Genomic DNA, 22830 nt, shown 5'->3' on the forward strand with positions numbered 1-22830 from the left:
TAAATAGGTTTTATGTACTAAGGATCTCAAAATATATCAATCTTGGTCAAATAAATTGTCAGAAAATAAGTACTTTATTTGTCTGACTTACTGTCCTTGCTTATTTCTGAAATTACAGGGACAGTAATTATGTTAAAGATAACAGAAACTCTTTTATGTATGTATGTATCTATTTATATTTCTAATCTACCATCTCTTCTCTACTTTTAAGAGTTGCGTAGTATTCCATATACTCATGTTCTTATTTTAAATTTTCCTTTTTATAGACATTTAGATTGTTTTCAATTTCCCAAATAATATTTTCCATTTTATGGACATTTAGATTGTTTGCAATTGTCTGAACCAAACTTTTAATTAGCATCCTGTACATCTATTCTTTTCAAGAGTTAGAGCATTCCTCTAGACTGTATTCCTAATTGTTCAATTGTTGAATATGGAATATTCCATGTTAATATCCTGATAGATATTTCAATTACCTTCTAAAAATGTTGCACTAATTTACATCCCCACTGGCTATTTCAGTTCCCATGTCCCCAAATCTCCATTATTAGCATTCCTTTAATTATTTGCTAGTCTGATGTTATCTTTTTGTTTTGATTTGCGTTTTTCTGATTTTTCAAAACCTCATAGAAATATTGGTCATTGATACTTCTCTCTGTGTTTGTTTCCAAGTTTATAAACTTTGTCCAGTGTACTAGATTGTTTGCTTTTCTCCAATTGATTTGTGGAAGCTCTTTATATATTTTGATTACATACATATAATTGTTAATATTATGTAATGTTTATAACTTTAGATATTACATTATGTGATTACATTATTACAATGCATATTGTAAATATTTTCTTTCAATTCTGTCACTGTATTATCTTTGTGGTGGGGTTTTCTAGTACAACATTTTATCCAAGTAATTTTTATCATTATCAAGCTTGTTAAAAAACTTTTATCTTCAAATAATTTTAGATTTAGAGAAAAATTGCAAAGATGGCAAGAGACTTCCTGTGTACTCTTAACCTAGCTTCTCCTAATGTTAACATATTATATAAACATTTGTCAAAAGTAAGAAATTAACATTTCTCACAATACTATTAACTAATTTACAGATTTTATTTGAATTTCTTCAGTTTTCACACTAATGTACTTTCTCTGTTCCAAGATTTCATCTAGCATACCATGTTACATATGGTCATCATGTTTTATTTTTCTCCTATAATCTGACAATTTTTAGTGTCTCCTTGTTTTCATGACCTTGACACTTTTGAACAGTACTTGTCAGGTATTTTGTGGAATGTTCCTCAATTTGGGTTTGCCTGATATTTTCTCATGATTAGACTGATGTTACGGATTTGGAGGAAGATCATGACAGAGGTGAAGATGTCTCCTCATCACATCATGACTTAATAGTCATGTTGATATTATGTACCCTCAGATGCGATGTGATAACTGGTGATGTTAACCTTGGTCATTTGGTTAAGGTAATGTCTGCCAGATTTCTCTGCTTAAAGTCACTGTTTTCACCTTTTCATTCTCTATATGTCAGAAGTAAGTCATTCAATGTAGCCCACACTTAAGAAGAAGGAAATTGAGCTTCACTTCCTGGATCAGGGAGAAAAATCTATATTTATTTGATTTTTTTGTAAAGACATTTTATCCCTTCTCTATTATTTATTCATTAAATTGTTCGTTTGTGTTGGCATAGCTTTATAAATATTTGTTTTATTCTTTGAGTTATAATCCAACTTATTCAAGAAATTTGAATTTTGGTGTTTTCAAATTTATCAACCTTTTATCTTCTGTCTTCTGATTATCTTGAATATCTAGGCACAATGACATCCACAGATAGTTTAACCTATTCAGAAAAATATTTACATCTTATAACTCTATTTCTTGTGTTATTGCAATGGCAATGGTCTGTATAATAATCTTCAACATTAGAGAGTTGACCTGTATATCTTATTCTTTCTCTTTAAGTATGCTATTTGCTCTTAGTTGCTATAGGTAACTTTCTTAAGCAAAAGTAATTTTTTGACATCCCTCATTGAAGAGGTAACTTTCTCTTTTGCAATTGAGAAATCACTTATAGGAAAAAAAGGAGATAATTGGAAACCATGTGAATATGTTGTTTCCCCAAAAGTTTTTACCTACTGGTGTTAGCATCCACTGATAATTCTTGCCAAAATCAATTATTACATTGGAGTTGTAAAATCATTTTCCCTATTATTATTCTTTCTACATCTATTAGCTTGTGTTTTTCTATAAAACGCAAGGTTTTTTTTTCTCCTATGTTTCTATTTTGGGGTATCACTGTATCTTTTAATTCAGCATGTTCTAATTGATTATTGTCATTATTTTATTTGGTACTCAAATTGTACCATAATTAGCCCATCATGCTCCTTTAAGTTAGCTCTCATGTCTGTTTATCATGTCTCTATCAGTTTTGAGCATCCTTTCACTGTCTGACACATCACGTTCAGAGGTCATCTTGTATTATCCCAGCTCCTGTTGTGCAACAAACCATTTTCCAAGGACCATTGGTTTCTTTTTTTAGAGAATGGCATTTAGAAACCAAGATCTGGGCAGTTGGTGTGCTCACTGCTACTATTAATACTTTGTCATGGCTTCTAGACTCTCAGTGGATAGAGCTGGAAAAGATTGTATGTACATGTAAATGTCCACACATTTCTATTTGTCAGTCTATCTGTCTCTATGTTATATATCATGAGTTTGTGCCAATACTTTCAATTTCAATCCAGCACCACAGATTTCATTTTAGCTTCCTCATTCTCAATATATTTACTTATTATCTCAAAATTACAATGCATAAAAAGTAGTTTTAGAATTGCTAACACATACCACTATGGGGAAAAAAAACAAACTTTACTAACTATAGTTCGGTATTTCTTTACAGTTCTTTTTTAGCTTACTCTGAAGGCATATAGTTAAAATACTGTGTTTAAAAAGTTACTTGGGTGAGTTCTTTTTATTTTCACCTTTAGTTTAATGATGCTATCATTTGGAATACAGTTAGATACATTTCTTTTTGTTTGCATTCATTATAGGGTCTCCTCTCTCATCCTTGTAGATATTTTAATTTTATTTTTATTTCTATAAAACACAAACACTACTACAAAGACGAAATTACAGCAAACCAACTAATCAGAGAAGTATTGCCTCATGCTCCCCGACCCTTCTACCCCATTCCCATTCATATCCTTGAGGTAACCAATTTTGTTCGTTTTTGGTTTGTCCTTCCTGTATGTACTTTTTCAAAAATGAGCTGGTACACATACAATGTCTTCTCTCATTATTTCTCTTGCAAAAAGGTGGTGTACTATATCTACTCCCTTGTTTTATTCACCTTAACAATAGTCTATCACTACATTACTATTATTAGTGCTTCCATTTCAAAGCCTAGGCTCAGAAAGTTAAGTAACTTTTCTTGGCTCACAAAGACAAGTGTAGAACTAGGAAAATGGACTTGCACTCTGATACTTTTTCTTCTGATCTTTTCTATTTTTGTAATTAGTTTGTAATTCTCAAATTAGAGTTAATAGGTAAAAATGATATTTACATTTTTATTTTCTGGAAATATCACTGCTTCCCAGAAAGTAAATCCCAGCTTTGTTCAGAGCAGTTGATGATATGTTTAATGAGCATTTGGTGTAGCTCTAATATTTCCTGTTGTGGCACAGCTTACTGCTTCAAGTTTATTTTTTGAGAGTTGAAAATACTTTGTAAGATTATTTGCTTCCTTACCATCCCACACTCCTTCTGTTTATTCCTACTTTAGGATTCTCAGCTGAGATGCATATTGCCTTTAAAATCTTTACAATTTAATGTGTTAGAGAGTTGACTTTACCACCAAAATCATAGCAAGTAATTATTTCTTCCTTTTTAAAAAAATATTCTAGCAGTTCAAAAAAACTATTTTCTGGTTCTATCTACAGAGAGGTACACATGTGGCAACACTATATTTTACTAAAATACAAATTCACCTAAAATAGCCATCATCACAGAAATAGTTTGAAAAGGGAAGAATAACCCAGTCAACTTGAGTTTGAGTAGCAACATTTCAGAACACTGATCAATTTTTCTTTCATACAGCTCTTGAGCTGATGGCTTCCTTTCTTCACTGGTTAGCCTCCAAAGACCCCAATACAACAATATTAAGCCAGTGTAAATATAAAGTTTATCTCTGGAACTAAATATGACAACATGGTCCCACCTGAGTCACGGCAGAATTTTCTCAACTGTCAATATTGGACACACCTAGACGGGTCCCTTTTGTGAATAAACAAACTGAGAAAAACCACATGTAAAAAAGGGTTAGCAATTAAAAGAAAGCAGACCAATCTGAGGTATCAGAACAAAAGTTTCCTATGAATTTCACTTTTTCTAAGATGCATCTTTACTTTATACACTCAATGATATTCTACATCAGAGAAAAATGCCTTGGAGGAAAAAATATGGTCACAGAGTTTTAAAATACAATGGACCTCTTAGATTCTTGGGTGTAATATTGTATATTATTAGATAGGTTCATGGATGATAATATTGTATCATCCACACATACTAATATTTTTGTCTATGTCTTTCTAGTAGTCCAATATTTATACCTGTTGTTCTTTATCTTGTTTCATTATATTGGGTATTAGCTATATTAAATATATTTTTATGTAATTATAGTGATAATAAGTATTCTTACATCATTCTTGCCTGTCGCTATTTATAAACAAGATTAGTTTAAAGCTTGCCTGTCTTCCTTCCTTCTTTCCTTCCTTCCTTGTTAGGCTTTGTTATCTGAGTAATATTGGCTTCAAAAAAAGAGTTTGAAAGTCTTATTTCTTTTTTCTATGCTCCAGAGCAGTTTACATTGATACTAGTAACACTTCCCCCATTTGTATAAGAGCTAAATAGGGTAACACACATAGAGATCTTAGATCAGTGGCTGGCATATAGAAAGCACCCACCTGACATTAGCTATGATGGGATGTGGTAAGACCTAAGTTCCAGGCTGTTTTTGTTTGTCTTTGATATGAATGAAAAATGCATGATTATGGAAGTTGGTATAGGGGAAAGATGGCTGAGGATTCTCCCTAAAGAGAGAAGTAAAATAATCATTGCTTTAAATCCAGTCATCAACAGGCGTGTAAAAGGTGTGTGTGTGGGCGGGGGGAGGTGCGGGTGTATAATTCCAAATGAGCACATTGGAAGTGCCAAGACCGAAGTCACCTCCAATGCCTCTGTCTTACAAAATGACTCCGTAACCCACTGTTGTGGCTCTTTGTGGTACTTGCTCAGATCCCATTACTCAGCTGGTGCTCCAATTCCCAGGTCCTGTGAGTATGGGCTGCTAATGGCACACAACTGCCCTTTCTCTAAATGATGTCCTTAGCCAGAGGGCCTTGCCAGGAGCTTACAACCCTCTGCCCCAAGGAAGTCAAAGGCAATGACGGATTGACACAGCAGTTCAAATTGGCTGGCTTCTTGTCTCAAAGTGGGGCCAATTTATATCCCAAGTCCCATGGGAGCAGGCTGAAGCTCAACTCCAGCTGTGATCATATTCCTGCTCAGCTCCTTCCCCCACTTTATCTTGATTCTCTCTTTTCCTCTCAAATTTCCCATGAGCACATTCTTAGTAAATACTGTGTACATGCATCCCTGTCTCAGACTCTGCTCTTGACAAACCCAACTTAAGAGAGCCACTTTGCCGGGCGCAGTGGCTCACGCCTGTAATCCCAACACTTTGGGAGGCCGAGGTGGGCGGATCACAAGGTCAGGAGATCAAGACCATCCTGGCTAACATGGTGAAACCCCATCTCTACTAAAAATACCAAAAAATTAGCCAGGCGTGGTGGTGGGTACCTGTAGTCCCAGCTACTTGGGAGGCTGAGGCAGGAGAATGGCATGAACCTGGGAGGCAGAGCTTGCAGTGAGCCGAGATCATACCACTGCACTCCAGCCTGGGTGACAGAGCAAGACTCCATCTCAAAAAGAAAAAAAAAAGAGAGAGCCACATAAGGGAGGAAGTCCTGTGGGTATGGATGTTGGCAGGTGTTAAGAAACAGAGTGAAAATTGCCCTAAATGAAGCAAGGAGGGGAGCGTTTGTTATTTGGGATCCTGAAAGGAAAGAAGAGCCTGGAGAGCCAAGCTGGAAGCCAGCCAGCCAGTGGTCTGAGATAGGCTTTTTCTCTTGACACCTCTTCAAGTTTCATCCATCCATGCCTGTGACTTCATATCTCAGCTTGCTCCATATTTGCTTTCACAGTACCCAAATTTGTCTTTAAACAGTATGACTTTCAAAACCACCTCACCAGCATCCTAAAAACATCTCACTGACTAAATCACAGCAACTGAAGATATTATATGGTTTCCTCATTTAAGAAAATCTTTGTTCCAGCAGTTAGGAAAAAAATATATTTTAGCTTTATCTACAGAAATGTACACATGTGGCAACACTGTATTTTACTAATATAAATAGGGAACTATGTAAGAAAGCTGATTGTGGTTGCAGATGTCATGTCCTTGGGGATACCCTTGACCTTTGACAAGGACATGGGTCATGTACTTCCATTTTCACATGCATGGATGTGAACAGCATCTGCCAGAGGTGGGATTGTTTTATGCTTTTAAAAGCCATGTCTCATACACAGTAATGCAATGCTTCCAACAAACCTCTGTGGTAGGAAATAACTTTGTTTTTCAAATGAAAAAAAAATGTCACTATGGTGTTCAGAGCACATGCTCTAGAATCAGCCAGCCTCAGCTTCCATTTTAACTGGAGGATATTCTTGCATATCAGATAAGCTTGTACACACTTGTGTGTGTGTTCCTTGAAACACAATTCAGTAAATAGACTGTACATCTGTTAGTTTTGAATCAATTTCCTTAGAATTCACTCATTTATTCACCTAATTGACAATCATTTATTGAGTTCCTGCTTTGTGCAAAGGTTTGCCAGTTGTTCTGAGGACATCACCTGGAGGAATATAGACGCAGGCTAAACTCATGGAGTTTAACCTTGTTTGGGAGATAGACAATAAACAAGTAAACACATACAATAATTTTATATTGAGATAAGTGATCTAAAGAAACAATAATTTGAAGGACAATAACCTGCTTTGGATTTGTATATGGGAGAGTTTTCATTTGGCTTTTTGCAGAAGCAGATCCTGACACAGAACTTGAAGAGCAAGTGGTTTAATTGGGAGGTGAAGAGAACACCCGAAGGGTAGTGGGGAGGTGAGACAGGGAAGGGAAAGCAGACAGGCAAGGATGTACCATCAAGCAAGTTACCACTATGGGTAGCTGAAGCTTAATCCCACCAGGAACGCTGGGAGCCAGTGTAGAACTCAGGCCTGAGATTTATTCTACTTGAAAACAAAGGGGTTATAGGATGTTTCTATACCAGTTCCTGTCAATCATGGGTTGACGGCTGCTCCTGGGGGTATTAAAGCCCCAGTGCTTCTGGCTCACCTCCTGTAGGCCGACAAAGTGGATTCTGGAGACAAGAAAAAGCTCTCAGCAAAGACAGACAGGCGCTGCCAGTTACAAATCTTATGGGCATACACTGAGGTGGTGAGTGTTTGGGCAATATATGCTGGCCAACACAAGCACCTGCTGTAGATGATGACTTAAGACCTTCTGATATGGTTTGGCTCTGGGTCCCCACCCAAATTTCATGTTGAATTGCAATTCCCAGTGTTGGAAGAGGGGCCAGGTGGGAGGTGATTGAATCATGGGGGCCAACTTTCCCCTTGCCGTTCTCGTGATAGAGTTCTCACGAGATCTGGTTGTTTGAAATTGCGTAGCACCTCCCCCTTTTCTCTCTCTCTTCCTCCTGCTCTGGCCATGTGAAGATGTGCCTTGTTTCCCCTTCGCCTTCCATCATGATTGTAAGTTTCCTGAGACCTCCCCAGTCATGCAGAACTGTGAGTCAATTAAACCTCTCTTCTTTATAAATTATCAAGTCTTAGGTATGTCTTTTTTTTTTTTTTTTTTTGAGACAGAGTCTCGCTCTGTCACCCAGGCTGGAGTGCAGTGGCACGATCTCAGCTCACTGCAAACTCCACCTCCTGGGTTCACGCCATTCTCCTGCCCCAGCCTCCCAAGTAGCTGGGACTACAGGTGTCCACCACCATGCCCGGCTAATTTTTTGTATTTTTAGTAGAGACAGGGTTTCACCGTGTTAGTCAGGATGGTCTCAATCTCCTGACCTTGTGATCAGCCCATCTCAGCCTCCGAAAGTGTTGGATTACCGGCGTGAGCCACCACGCCCAGCCCAGTCTCAGGTATGTCTTTGTAGCAGTGTGAGGATGAACTAATATAGAAGACTGGTACCAGAGAAGTGGGGCATTGCTACAAAGATATGAAAATGTGGAAGTGACTTTAGAACTAAGTAATGGGCAGAGGTTAGAACAGTTTGGAGAGCTCAAAAGAAGACAGGAAGATGTGGGAAAGTTTGGAACTTCCTAGAGATTTGTTAAATTGTCATGACCAAAATGCTGATAGTGATAGGAACAGTGAAGTTTAGCCTGAGGTGGTGTCAAGTGGAGATGACGAATTTATTGAGAACTGGAGTAAGGGTCACTCTTGCTATGCTTTAGCAAAGAGACTGGCGGCACTGGGCTCCTGCCCTAGAAATCTGTGGAACTTTGAACTTGAGAGATGATTTAGGCTATCTAGTGGAAGACATTTCATTTTTCTTTTTTTTTTGAGACAGTCTTGCTCTGTCACCCAGGATGGAGGTGGAAGACATTTCTAAGCAGCAAAGCATTCAAGATGTGGCCTGGCTGCTTATAACAGTATATGCTCATATGCATGAACAAAAAGAATACCTGAAACTGGAACTCGTATTTTAAAAAGGGAAGCAGAGCACAAAAGCTTGACAAATTTGCAGCCTGGCCATGTGGTAGAAAAGAAAAACCCATTTTCTGGGGAGGAATTCAAGCCAGCTGCATAAATTTGCATACATAAAAAGGAGCTGAATGTTAATAGCCAAGAGAGTGGGGAAAATGCCTCCAAGTCATTTCAGAGACCTTCGTGGCAGCCCCTCCCATCACTGGCCTGGAGGCCTAGGAGCAAAAAATGGTTTCATGGGCCAGGCCCAGGGCCCTGCTGCTCTGTGCAGTCTCAGAACACGGAACACTGCATCCCAGCCACTCCAGCTCCAGCCATGGCTAAAAGGGCCCCAGATACATCTCAGGCCACTGCTCCAGAGGGTGCAAGCTGGAAGCCACCAAGGTTTCCATGTGGTGTTAAGCCTGTGTGTGTGCAGAGGGCAAGAGCTGAGGCTCGGGAGCCTCTGCCTAGATTTCAGAAGATATATTAAAACGCCTGGATGTCCAGACAGAATTCAGCTTCAGGGGCAGAGTCCTCATGGAAAACTTCTACTAGGACAGTGCAGAGGGGAAATGTGGGGTTGGAGCCCCTACACAGAGTCCCCACTGGGGCACTGCCTAGTGGAGCTGTAAGAAGAGGGCCACTATCCTCCAGATCCCAGAATAGTAGATCCACTGACAGCTTGTGTGTATCTGGAAAATCCACAGGCACTCAACACCAGCCCTTGAGAGCAGCCATGGGAGCTGAGCCCTGAAGAGCCACAAGGGTGGAGCTGCCCAAGGCTTTGGAAGCCTAGCCCTTGCATCAGTGTCCTGGATATGAGACATGAAGTCAAAGGAGATTATTTTGGAGCTTTCAAATGTAATGATTGCCTTGCCAGGTTTCAGACTTGCATGGGGCCTTTAGCCCCTTTGTTTTGGCCAATTTCTCCCTTTTGGAATGGGAACATTTACCTAATGCCTGTACCCCCATTAGATCTTGGAAGTAACTAACTCATATATTTTTTTTTTATTTTACAGACTCAGAGGCAGGAGAGATTTGCCTCATCTCAGATGAGACTTTGGACTTGGACTTTTAAGTTAATGCTAGAATGAATTAAGACTTTGGTGGACTGTTGGGAAGGCATGATTGTGTTTTGAAATGTGAGAAAGACATGAGATTTGGGAGGGGCAGAATCTGGTTCAAAGACTCTCTGATTTGCAATTGGTTAAGGAGGTGAAGCTTTGTCTAAAAACTTAGGGTTGGCAGAAAGGAATGTTAAGATCTAGCCCATTGGCATGTCTTTTTCCAGGACCCTCAGGAAGAACTTTAGAACAGAGGACAAAGTGGTCAGAATTCAGTCTTCAGTTCCCCCTTATCTGAGGTCTTCAGAACAGTGGATCCATATGGAGGGTGTCTGGGTTTCTGAAAAAACAACTCAGAAACATATGGTAAAATGTTATCTTTGGCTTCTATAGGGAACCAAACATCTTATGGCTCTAATTTCTTTAGCTAGTGTTTTAAGCTACTATTACCTTCTTATTTATCAGGTTGCTCATTTACTTCTCAGGGCTACCTGGGTGCCTGGAATTTCTGTTGAAGAAACTCAATATTTTCATTTATTTCCATACCTGAGGGAGTCTGGGAGGCCCCAAGAGGGTTCCTCCTCCATCTCAGAGAGAATATGTTATATTGTCATTTATTTAGTTTCGTTTCTTTTTCCTCTCTGAATCTCCAATACCCACCATCATGACTTGGTAATAGCAATTTTCCAGAAAATATTTGTTTAAGAAAAAAATAAAAGGATAGAATTTCAGAAAGGGAAAAACGAGATGTGTTTATCCCTTTGTTTGTCTCTTTAAGGTCCTTACTGTCAAAGAACCTTACCTGGATCATCAATCTTCCCATGTCTCCTGAATCTTCCCATTTGACATAAAAATCATTTAAGTCCCTCACTTTTTCAAAAAAGCCAGATTTATTTAAATATAATTTATTCAACAAAAATCACCACCCTTTTAAGTGTACACCTTGAGGAGTTCTAACAATGCATGCCATCATGAAACCACCACCAAACTCATGATACAGAATAGTTCCTTTACACCAAAAAGTTCCCTCATGCCCCTTTGCAGTCAATCCCCGACCCCTAGCCCTGGTAACCACTGATCTGATCTCTATTCCCATAGTACACCTTTTCTAGAATGTCACTGAAATGGAGTCATATAGTATGCAGCCTTTTGAGTCTGGCTTCTTTCACTAGCAGCATGCATTTAAAGTTCATCCATGTTGTTTTATGTATCAACAATTTGTTCCTTTTTATTTTGTGAGTAGTACTCCACTACATGAGTGTGGAAATGAATATTGATGAATATTTGACCAATTTTTACTTTGGAGTATTTATGAATAAAACTATGTATCAATTTCTACAACTTAGTTAAAGAACAAACTTAGTGGCTTAAAACAATACAAACATATTATTTTACAGTTCTGTGATTCAGAGGTCTGGTAGTCTTGCTGCACTAAAATCAGGGTATCAGAAGGCAGTGGCCCTTTCTGCAGGCTCCAGGGGAGAATCCCTTTCTGCTTATTAGGTTGGCAGAATTCCCTGCGGCTGTGGGTCTGAGATCCTTATATCTTTGCTAGCTGATTGGTGAAGGCTCTTCCCAGCTCATGGTCTTCTTTCTTGATCTTCAAAACCAGCAATAGCTGGTCAATTCCCTCTCATGCTTCCTCCATCTTCTTTAGTCTCATCACTCTATCCTAGCCAGATAAAGTTCTCCACTTTTAAGAACTCATGTGATTAGATTGGGCCCAGAGGAATAATTCAGGATAATCACTTATCTCAAGGTCTGTAACTTTCATCACATCTGCAAAGTCCCTTTTGCAATATAATGTATTGTATTCATAGATTCTGGGGATTAGGGCATGAACATCTTTGGAGAGCCATTTGTTGTGTGCCTATCACAACAAGCCATCATAAACATTAGCATGCAGTTTTTATGTGGGAACATATGCTTTTATTTATCTTGGATTAATATCTAGGAGTGGGATTACTGGGTTGTATGCTAAGTCTATGTTTACTTTTTTAAGAAACTGCCAAACTGTTTTCTGAGTAGTTGTGACATTTAGTACTTGCACCAGCAATGTATGAGGATTCTTGTTGCTCTGTATCCATGCCAACACTTGATGCTATTGGTTTTTTAAAGTAACAGTTTTATTAAGATGTCTCTAATTTTTGTCTCTTTAGCTCTGCAAGACTTCCCCAAAATGTGTTGGCTTCTCTGCTGATAACAGTAACTGTCTGCCAAAGTAGCTACTCAGAGTCCCAGGATCATGTTCCTGACCTAGAAATGGCAAATGACCCAAGGCAAGAGCAACTGCAGAATGCTGGCCCACCTCTCCAGGGTTTCTCTTCTTTAGAATCCTGCCCTGAAGTCCTGCTAGCCTCAGCAGCTGCATTGTGCCTTTCAGTAAATTTACAAAAACAATCTGGCCAGTCTTGGTCTTTTCAATCTATTGCATGATAACTGGAAAAAAGTCAATCTTGACGGTTACATTGAAGAGTCTGATGGATACTTTTCTAGACCTTATATTACTATTGACTCACAGGTAGCCAGCACCTTCTTTTAATGCTCACTCTTCCTTTGATTTGTATGATAAATTGGGATTTCTTTTTCCTTTATCCTTTCTCTCCTCCCACTATCTTCCTAGTCTGGAGAAAAGGTGTATCTTAAGGAGATAGAAACATGATTACCATAATAGCGACTTGGGAGGCTGAGATAAGAGGATGGCTGAGGCCAGGAGTTTGAGACTAGCCTGGGCAACATAGCATCTCTAATAAAACTTAGAAAAAATAAAACTTTACATTAAAAAAAGGAAATATTGTGACCATAATAACGCTTAAAGTGTGACATCAGAAGAGGCCAAGATAAACAGAGAAAGATTTGTTCACCTTGTAGATATTACTCTCAAGAATCTAAAGAACCTAAAACTGTCACCTCTCAGCCCTCCCAACCCCTGCATCCCATCCCATCTGGGTTGGACCATCAAGACGTGCTGCCACTATTCGAAATGGAGTTTAGAGGAATAACCACAAATGCCAGAACTTTGTGTGACTACTTCACAGTTGAGCTCTCTAAAGGAAAGATAGGAGGGTAGAAGGGGCATATGGGTCCTGGGAAAGGGGAGGAGAGGGAGGAAAATCAGAGAAAAGCGCCTTATATATTTTTGATAGAAGTCTCCACATTGTCAAACACAATTTCTAGGCACCCATTAGTTTGGACTGACCTCCTGCCCCAGGCCCAACAGACTAAATCAAAATAGAATTACTGCTGCTGAAGTTCAATGCCACCAAGCCAAAACTAAGTTGTTTATCTGACATTCTGAGGAAGAGAAAGAGAGAAAGCCAAATCCCCGAACAGGCCAGTTTTATCTGGCATGATAGGGAAGCCCGCTCTGCTTTACCCTTTACAAGGAAAGTCACTTTGAAGTGACCAGCCTGCTTTTCGTTTTCTGCTTCCGCCTTCCTTAGCCCTTTTCTGTCTACAAAACCAACCTTCTCGGTTCAGCTCCTCTAACATTCATTCTATTTTGTAGAATGAGATGTTGCCTGATTCTAGAATCACAAAGAAAAGCCAATTAAGATCTCCAAATTTGTTGTAATTTTATCTTTTGACAACATAGACCGGTCCAGAGAGTTCAGAAAGAGTAATGTGCTGCTGGTAACTTTCTCTGGTGTCTGCAGCATGTTCTCCTTTCTGCATGTGCCTGTACCCGCCTTGATACTGTGTCCATGGCTTCTTTCTCCACTGATATCTCTGGATATTCCTACCCATCTCCTTTATGTGGTCCTTTTACTCATCTTTTAAATGGTGGTTTCTTTCCTCTGAGAATGCCCCTAGATTCTTCTCACTCCGTACCCTCTTTGTATGTAAACTCACTGACTCCATTGGCTCCTGAAACCACATATATACTGGTTACTCATAGATTTACATCCCCGGCACTGGTCAGTTTACTGGGCAGGACCAGATGCAGAATTTGTTGGTATTCAGTGCAAATTAAAAACGTGTGTTTCCTTGTTCAAAAGCTATTACAAATTTCAAGGTGGTAACAGTGGAATGTTAAGCCAAGCATGGGGGGCCTTCCGAGCATAGGCCCGGTGTGACTGCACAGGTCACACATCCATTGTACCTGCTCTGCTACTGAAATGGAGACCAACATGTCATCAGTTTTTTAGACACTTCTACTTGGCTGTCCCAAAGTGGTTGTTTGGCCTCTTTACATAGCTAATATTCCTGTTGAACAGATCATAGTTAAATTTGATTCTGAGAAGGGGTTGAGGTTTCTGTAACATATGACTTTCAATATCTGTACTATTAAATTACTATAATTGACACTCATCTTTCCTGCAGAACAAGAAGTGATTTTACTGTATGTACTCCATTATCCAACAGTTCCAAACCTAGATATTTACTGAAGAAAAATCGAAACAATTATGCTCAAAAGGACAAGAATGTTCATGCAATGGAATACCACTCAGCAATAAAAAGGAATGTGCTAATACATGCAGAAACAAGGGCAAATCTCAGAGAAATTATGTTGAATTTTTAAAAGCAAGACACAAAAGAGTATCCATTTATATAACGTTCAAGAAGAGATTAAACTTGTCTATGGTAACAGAAATCAGAACAGTAGTTGCCTCTAGCGGGGGGTCGGGGGGCATAAGGGAACTTGCTGGGTCAATGGGGATGTAAACGCATGTCAAAACTAATCAAACTGTACACTTGTATTTGTGCATTTTATTATATATAAATTATCATTTAATTCTTTAAAAACCAAAAGTTGAGAAAATAATTAAAAATTAACTAGGGGCCAAGTGCAGTGGCTCACATCTGTAATCCCAACACTTTGGGAGGCCGAGGCAGGCAGATTACCTGAGGTCAGGAGTTCGAGACCAGCCTGGCCAACCTGGTGAAACTCCGTCTCTACTACAAATACAAAAGTCAGCTGGGCGTGGTGGTGGGCATCTGTAATCCCAGCTACTAGGGAGGCTGAGGCAGGAGAATCACTTGAACCTAGGAGACAGAGGTTGCAGTGAGCCAAAATCATGCCACTGCTCTCCAGCCTGGGTGACAGAGCAAAACTCCATCAAAAAAAAAAAATTAATTATAAAAACCTAGATGTGTTTACCAGATGGTTTAGATTTTTCCAAAAACATGTAGATGAACACAGTTCATGTACCCTTAAGTGTATGGAAGGAAGACCTCTCTTGGAAGACATCAGGTAGGAAAGCATTCAAATGACTCAGTCATAAAAAGCCGGAGGCAGAAGCAGTCAGGTGGACCACATTTCATTAAAAAGTTAGGCGGGGTTCTGTTCCAAGTGTCCAATGGCATCTAGTATGTAGTCTCTGATTCAACCTTTCACATATTCCCAGTAACGTACCACCTTCCCATCCATGCCCCAAACTAGACAGATTATCGGGATCAAGGAGCTTTTTCACTAGATTTAAAGCTGTGGGTCAGAATTTAGAATAATGACTTAGTTATGCTGCCCATATCAGGGACTGGAAGGAGAAGAGTGGTCATGTTGAAGAAAGAAAAGGAAACACATGCTTTCTTCCAAGGGCCAATCCTTGGGTCAAAGCCTCAGGAGCTCTAATAATAATAACTTTTTTAAAAAAGGAATTGTCCTTCCATGGCTTGTTGAGTGTTCCCTACCCCAATTACGTCCCTTAGAAATTCCCTTTACAAATTTGCCTCAACTGCAGCTCTCTTCCTCTACTCACCACCTAGGGAGAGTTTTCTTTCTAGTCCAGTGCACTAGCTATTGAGAATGCCATGGTATCTGTTCAGGGCAGGAACAAAGAGGAATTTTTGTCTTTGGAGGAAGGCCTGTTAGACAATGAAAATGGTGCTAGAATTAGGCAAATCACCCAACTTTCACCAATCATGTATGTTAGAAGAGATGGTCACAGTGGCTAAGCAGCTTGGAGAATTCCCCTCCAATACTCACATAATCCTTTTTTAAACACTGTATAGATGGAGCTATTTTCACTCAAACAAATTTATTTTGCTACTTTGTGTAATTTTTTAAAATTTTAGGCAAAACCATTTATTTAATCTCCCATCTTGATCTAATTCATTCTTCCTTTGAAATATTTGCTTCATTTTTGTGCAGGCTATTTTCTTGCTTGTAGTGTGTTGTGATGATAACTTTACACGGTTACAAATGGGAAGGAAAGCGTTTTAGTTAAACTGGATGATGCTGTTTTGGAATATACTTTGGAATATACTTTAATTTCTGCATATCATAATAATGCTATAGTGATATCTACTTACAGATTACCAGCTTTGTGAAATGAACTTCTATCCCAAAGCTATTCTGTTTTTTATTCCTTGTTAGCTTATTTAGTTTATTTATTTATTTAGTTTATTCCTTATGGAGCTTGTTAACTCCACTATGCAAAATGCTATTTCTGAATGCACCAGTTAGTACCTTGAATAATGGTCCAAGTCCCTCTCTTATTTCAGTGCAGGTTTTTGCCTCTTGCTTTAAAGAGCCATTAAGTGGGTCTTTTTTGGACCAAAAAGAGTTCAAGAATGACTAAGCCTCCCGTGTGTTTTCATCTATTTGGAGAGAACTATATGTCTTTATTTCATTTCTGCACAGTTGCAATTACATTAAGATACTTACCAAGCATCAGAAATCATAATGTAAAGGTCTTGATTGTTGTTTTTTTAATTGAAAGTGGCCTAGATGGGACTAGACTGAGAAATGTTAAGGAAAAGGAGGGCATAGGAAAGCTTTGGGTCTTACAAATAACAAACTAGAGGGCTCCTACATGTGCCCAGTGATGCCCTAGGTCTTGGGATGTAGAGATGAGTGGGTCAGCTCTTTTTTTTTTTTTTTTGTTTTTTTGACATGCAGTTTCACTCTTGTTGCCCAGGCTGGAGTGCAATGGCATGATCTCAGCTTACCATAACCTCTGCCTCCCGGGTTCAAGCGATTCTCCTGCCTCGGCCTCCCGAGTAGCTGGAATTGCAGGCATGTGCCACCATGTCCAGCTAATTTTGTATTTTTAGTAGAGACAGGGTTTCTCCATGTTGGTCAGGCTGATCTCGAACTCTCGACCTCAGGTGATCTGCCCACCTTGGCCTCCCAAAGTGCTGGGATTACAAGCGAGAGCCACCATGCCCGGCCCAGGGTCCTAACTCTTAAGGTGCTTTTGGTCTTGATGTGGAGGCAGACACTTAAAATAAAAAATGTTATTCACATACCTAAAGGCTTCAGAAGAGACATGAATACAGAGAAGAGGAAAAGCCAACCAAGGGCCCTGAGCAGCCCTAAAGAAAGGCCACAGAAGGAAAACATCAGCTACCTCCCAGTTGCACTTGTTACACTTACATGGGGATGAGTCTCCTTGCTTCTGCAAAGTTCCTGCAGTAGATGCTGTTGGTCCCCTTTATCTGGCATCACCCAGCTACAGGGAGTGTTGGACAATTGCCCCTTTATCCGGAGACTTGCCACCTTGGCCTACTGGACACCACTTCTGAAAATGCCTGGGATATTACACCCTTCCTGTCAATGGCCTACAGGACACCACTCCTGGAAATGCTTGGGATATTACACCCTTCCTGTCAATGGCCTACAGCCAATCAGTAACTGATACAGGGTACAAAAGGCTGGCCCCCTCGCCTTAGGAAGGAAAAACTCTGCGATGTACTTCATGCTTCAGATTCCCCACCATGGGATTAAGGTGAGGTTAGACTTTAGCTGAACTCACACATCTGCCCAGCTTCTTTCCTTGTCCTGCCTGCTTTCCTCACTCTCACAGGAATTAATCTCTCCCTTAATCACTTGCATGACAACCCACCTGGGCTCTGCTTTTTGAGAATCTACATAATACAGTCTCCTATGTTTACTCTTAGCTTGTTGGTGTGTTTGGGCCTGAAAAAAAGATCATAAGCCAGAGAAGATGAAAGGGAGAAAGCAGAATAGGGAAATAATCTTAACCTAGGATATCCCAGCTCCATAACCCTCTTCTAAATGAAATGACCACTGATATGGTTTGGCTGTGTCCTCACCCAAATCGCAACTTGAATTGTATCTCCCAGAATTACCCCATGTTGTGGGAGGGACTCAGGGGGATGTAATTGAATCATGGGGGCTGGTCTTTTTTGTGCTATTCAAGTGATAGTGAATAAGTCTCACGAGATCTGATGGGTTTATCGGGGGGTTCCGCTTTTGCTTCTTTCTCATTTTTCTCTTGCCGCCACCATGTAAGAAGTGCCTTTCACCTCTCGCCATGATTCTGAGACCTCCCCAGCCATGTGGAACTGTAAGTCCAATTAAACCTCTTTTTCTTCCCAGCCTCAGGTATATCTTTATCAGCAGCATGAAAATGAACTAATACAACCACCATTATAAGGAGAGAGCCACATGAAGAGAGGATATGGGAGGAGGAGTGCATAAACAGGTCAGCCTCCACCAAGAATCTTGGAGGAGGTCAAATGAAAATGTGATTAAAGTTGAAAGTACAATCACTTGGGTGCTTGAGCTCTCAAAATTTGTCTCCATGGCAATAAAAAAAATGCTGTAGAAAACAATTTGTAATTGAGTTGCTTATGGTATCCTTTGGCTTTTATTTCTTTTTCAAAAAATTAAATTTATTTTTTAATTGCCAAAAATTATATATATTTACAATGCCCTTTGGCTTTAACTTCTGACTTTCATACAAGACTTAAATCAGCATGAAAGGCCATCCCTGAATTCCACATAGGCCAAAGCCCCCTTCACTGAAGCACCTGAGGTCTCCCCCAGGGATCTTCCGGAACAAGAATTGTGCTTTCTAAGGACCATCCTAGTTACATAGGCAGGCAATACAAACACCTGAGTCCATTCCAGAAGAGCTTTTCCACTCAGAGCACAGGCCCTGGAGGAAGGTTCTGCGAGTTGTCTTGGATGAAATATTTTAGTATGCGTCAGCAGACCTTCATTAAGAAGTTTGGAGCAATTAATGTTATCTTGATTAATGAAGCTAAATTAGCTTTGTAATCTCTAGTGCACCTTTCTTCTTGCCACTAGGCAAGAATTTGGAACTGACTTAATGTAGCCCACCAGGCAGACTTTCACACAGTGCTGGAAACCTGCTGTAGCTGCTTTTCAGTGAAGCGTTTGGCAAACAAAGTCAGGCCTGATCAACTTGTGTACAAGGTGAAGCAAATAGAGCAAGACTTAAAAGCATGGATCATAGACCTGAGTGCAAATTCTGGCTTGGTCATCACAAAGCCTTATATATAAAATGGTAATTACTATATAACACCATCCTTAAAGTTGTTTTAAATCAATGGTTCGCAAACTGAGGTCCCTGAGACAAGCAGCATCAGTGTTACTTGGTGATATGGTTTGGCTCTGTGCCCCACATAAATCTCATCTCGAATCGTAATCCCCATGGATCAAGGGAGAGACCTGGTGGGAGGGGATTGGACCATGCAAGCTGTTTCCCTCATGTTGTTCTCATTATAGTGAAGAAGTTCTCACTAGATCTGATGACTTAAAACTGGCAGTTCTCTCTCTCTCTCTCTCTCTTTCTCTCTCTCTCTCTCTCCTGCCACCTTGTGAAGAAGGTGCTTGCTTCTCCTTTGCCTTCTGTCATGATTGCAAGTTTCCTGGGGCTTTCCTGGCCATACATAACTGTGAGTCAATTAAACCTTTTTTGTTTATAAATTATCAAGTCTCAGGTAGTTCTTTATAACAGTGTGAAAATGGACTAATTTTGAGGACTTGTTAGAAATGCAAAATTGTGGTCCCCACTCAGGATCTACAGAATCATAAATTCTGAAAGTGAAGCCCAGAAATCCGAAGCCCAGAAACACTCCAGGGCATTCCATCCAAGCTAAATTGTTCTAAGCAATTGTTCTTAACCCTGGCTGTTCATTACAATCACCTAGGGAGATTTTAAAATATCTTGATATTGTTGTATTCCAACTCTGCTCTAATATAATTGATCCAGGGTGGGGCAAGGTGGAGAACTGTTAAACATAACAGGCCAAGCTTATGTTTAAAAGCTCCTCAAGTAATTCTAATGTGCTACCAGGATTGAGAACTATTATTCTGAAGATTAAGTGGCATGCATAGTGTGTATATAGTAATTTCCCAAGTGTAATTTATTATTTAGTTATCATTAATTATGTTGACGAATAGGCGATCAGTATTCCTTGTTTAGCTGCATTTATTGGGTTCTCCTCACCTCTGTAGGAAGCTGCACCCCACCCAGATTCCTGCTGAGTATTAAACTTGTGTTGAGTTGCAAAGTAGAACAAAAGTATTGGTTTTGGAATAAGTAGACTTGAATTTGAATTTGAGCTTTGCCACTGACAAGATAAGTCACCTTAGGAAGTATTAACCTCTTAGGGAAGTCACCTAACCTCTCTAGGCTTCAGGGATGTCTTCTCTAAATTAAGATAAAACTGATTCACAGGCCTGGGCAGCCAAAAGCACTCAAACCCATCTCTCCATTTTTTTCTCCCTTTTTCTCCTCCTTTTCTTTTCCCATACCTCCCAACCCTTGTCTTCCTTGATATCTATGACAAATGACCCTCTAATTCCCTTCCTCATAATGTGACTTGGCTATTTGGTAGAAGGAATGGAGAGATGATAAGAATATCATTGAACATTCCTCTCCAACAGTCAGTGCCTTTTGCTGTGTAGGGACTTTCATGTTAAGGAGATGAGATGGGCCAGGGCAGGGCTCAGGGGACTTGGTACTCCAACTCTGAGTCCTGAAGCCTGGCTCTGGGGAAGCCTTTCATGAAGGAGGACCTAGGGTCTTGAACTTTCTTTGGTGCCCAGCCTTGCTCTCTGGCATAGGGACATTTTTAGGGATCCAGGAAAAAGATGAAGAACAGAATGCACCTGCAACTGGAAGGCCATTTTTCTAAGATGTTCACTTATGTCCAAATACAAATTTGTACTTGTGGTATCAGTTTGCCTAATAGGCTAAAATTCATACCCAAAGGGCACAGCCGATCAAATTTCACCTTGTGAAGTCTCCCATAACAACCTCCAACCTCTTCCCTCTCTGGTCCAGTGGTACATGTTTGATCAAGAGAAGGGGAATTAGGAATGACCATCAAGTATGAAGGCGATGCAAAGCCAGGAAGAATAGGAAATAAACAAACTGAGCAAATAAATACAATATACCTCACATTGCTCTAAATTACCCAGAAGAATATGAATGGGAAATATTCTAGTCTGCAGGATTTAAGATTCAAAGACTCATCAACCACTTTCTGAGAGACTAGGGACAAAACACAGGGCACAGATTTTTTAAAATTTTTCCAGGCTTTTCTTTTTCTAAGATCTGGTTTCTGTTTGAGCATTAAGCCATATGCACAAAACCTGGAGTTGCAGAGCGTACTAGATGCTGTTAGTGCCTCTCTAAATATTCCCTAGGGCCTCACCATTTTAATGCAGGCTGGTCAACCTTCAGCTGCCAGCATCTGCATCTCTGGAAGCTGAGGTCTTCTGCCTGTGTGTGGAGCAGGTTAGAAGCATATGGCAAGAATTCATATAGCACCCTTCCTTCCCAAGGAAGGATTGACCCCAGGTGGGATAATGCAGTGCCTTCTACACTAGTCTGAGAGTGCCCCAGTGGGATTAAGCTCCAGTTACCCACAGCAGTCACTTACTTAATAACAAACCCTTCATTGCCTGCCTGCCCTGTCCTGCCTCACTTCCCCACTTCTATCTCAGTGTTGTCTTCCAACATCTCTTAAGTGGACAACTTGCTTCTACTCAACTTCTCTGGGTTTGTTTCTGGAGAATCTGATCTAAGACACAGGGAAACTCAAGGTTGCCATGTGACTACCCACCTTCATTTGGGGCTTGGTGGGTCCTGCTCTGCTGAACTTACCACTGTAGCTTAAGTCCTAAGCCTGGGGCTACTCATGGGAAAGCTTTACTTTTTCAGCCTTAGAAAGTGTTCATTTTCTTCTTGTCCACAATCCTCTAGTGCAGGCAAAACAAATTGAGCTCTTGAAGCAGGCATGCCCTTATAGTAGAGATAAATGGATTAGCACCTATTGAATTAGGAAGGAAGTTGACTGCTTGCCCTGCCTCTCAGCCTCAGTTCTGAGTGATGATTCATGTCCCAAGTGTCTTCCCTTGGGATGGCTATGAAAAAAAAAAAAATGGCTTAGATAGCAGTGGCTTCTGAAATTCTGGTTCTGGGGAAGCTAAGAAGACACAGAGTGATGTTACCAAAGTTCAGTCACTCTGTGACAATGAATGTGTTAGAATAAAGGATGGAATTTATTATAAAAATTGCATATTACCCAATTATAGGGGTTGCTGGGAAAATAAAATTCTGAAAGAAGTAAAGAACAAGAGCCATGGGGTCAGAGAATAAGTCCTAACCAGACTTCCTAAGGCACTATTCAGTAGACAAGTCAGAGCTTGCAGGGAAACTTGATAAACATGTCCAGTTACCAAAGTAGAACTGTCATGGAGAGAAAGTTGTTGCCTCAGTGAGTCTACCACCTCTGTGCTTCCACAGTCAAGTTGGTGAGCTGGGCTTGCAACTGGTCAGCAGGACCAGCTGTTGGGAAGAACTGGACAAGGAGAGAAGGAGAATGAGGACAAGCTGGAGCTGGCTGCATACCTCTGCATCTGCCCATCTCTCTATCAGATCCCAAAGTCCCTTGGGGAATAATGGCTCTTGCTTTATTTCTGTCTCCAAAATTTTGTTCTGATTTCTCTTTGGATCATGGCCCTATCTGGAGCCATGCAGGGACAGGGATTCTGGGCAACCTAGTTCCAGCTCAATGAAGTTGACAATAGAATGACTCAGCACAGTCAGATATCAGGTAGAATTTATCATGCCAAATGACCTACCCCAGACTTTGACCAAAATTCAGCTGACTTCGTTTTAGTTTTTGCTTGTTTGTTTTTAAACATTCTCTCCTGTCTTCAAACACAGAGGGGGTACTTATTACTGATTTCTGTACCCCAG

This window comes from Hylobates moloch, unplaced genomic scaffold, assembly GCF_009828535.3.
Source record: "Hylobates moloch isolate HMO894 unplaced genomic scaffold, HMol_V3 SCAFFOLD_8, whole genome shotgun sequence".
Classification (NCBI taxonomy): domain Eukaryota; kingdom Metazoa; phylum Chordata; class Mammalia; order Primates; family Hylobatidae; genus Hylobates; species Hylobates moloch.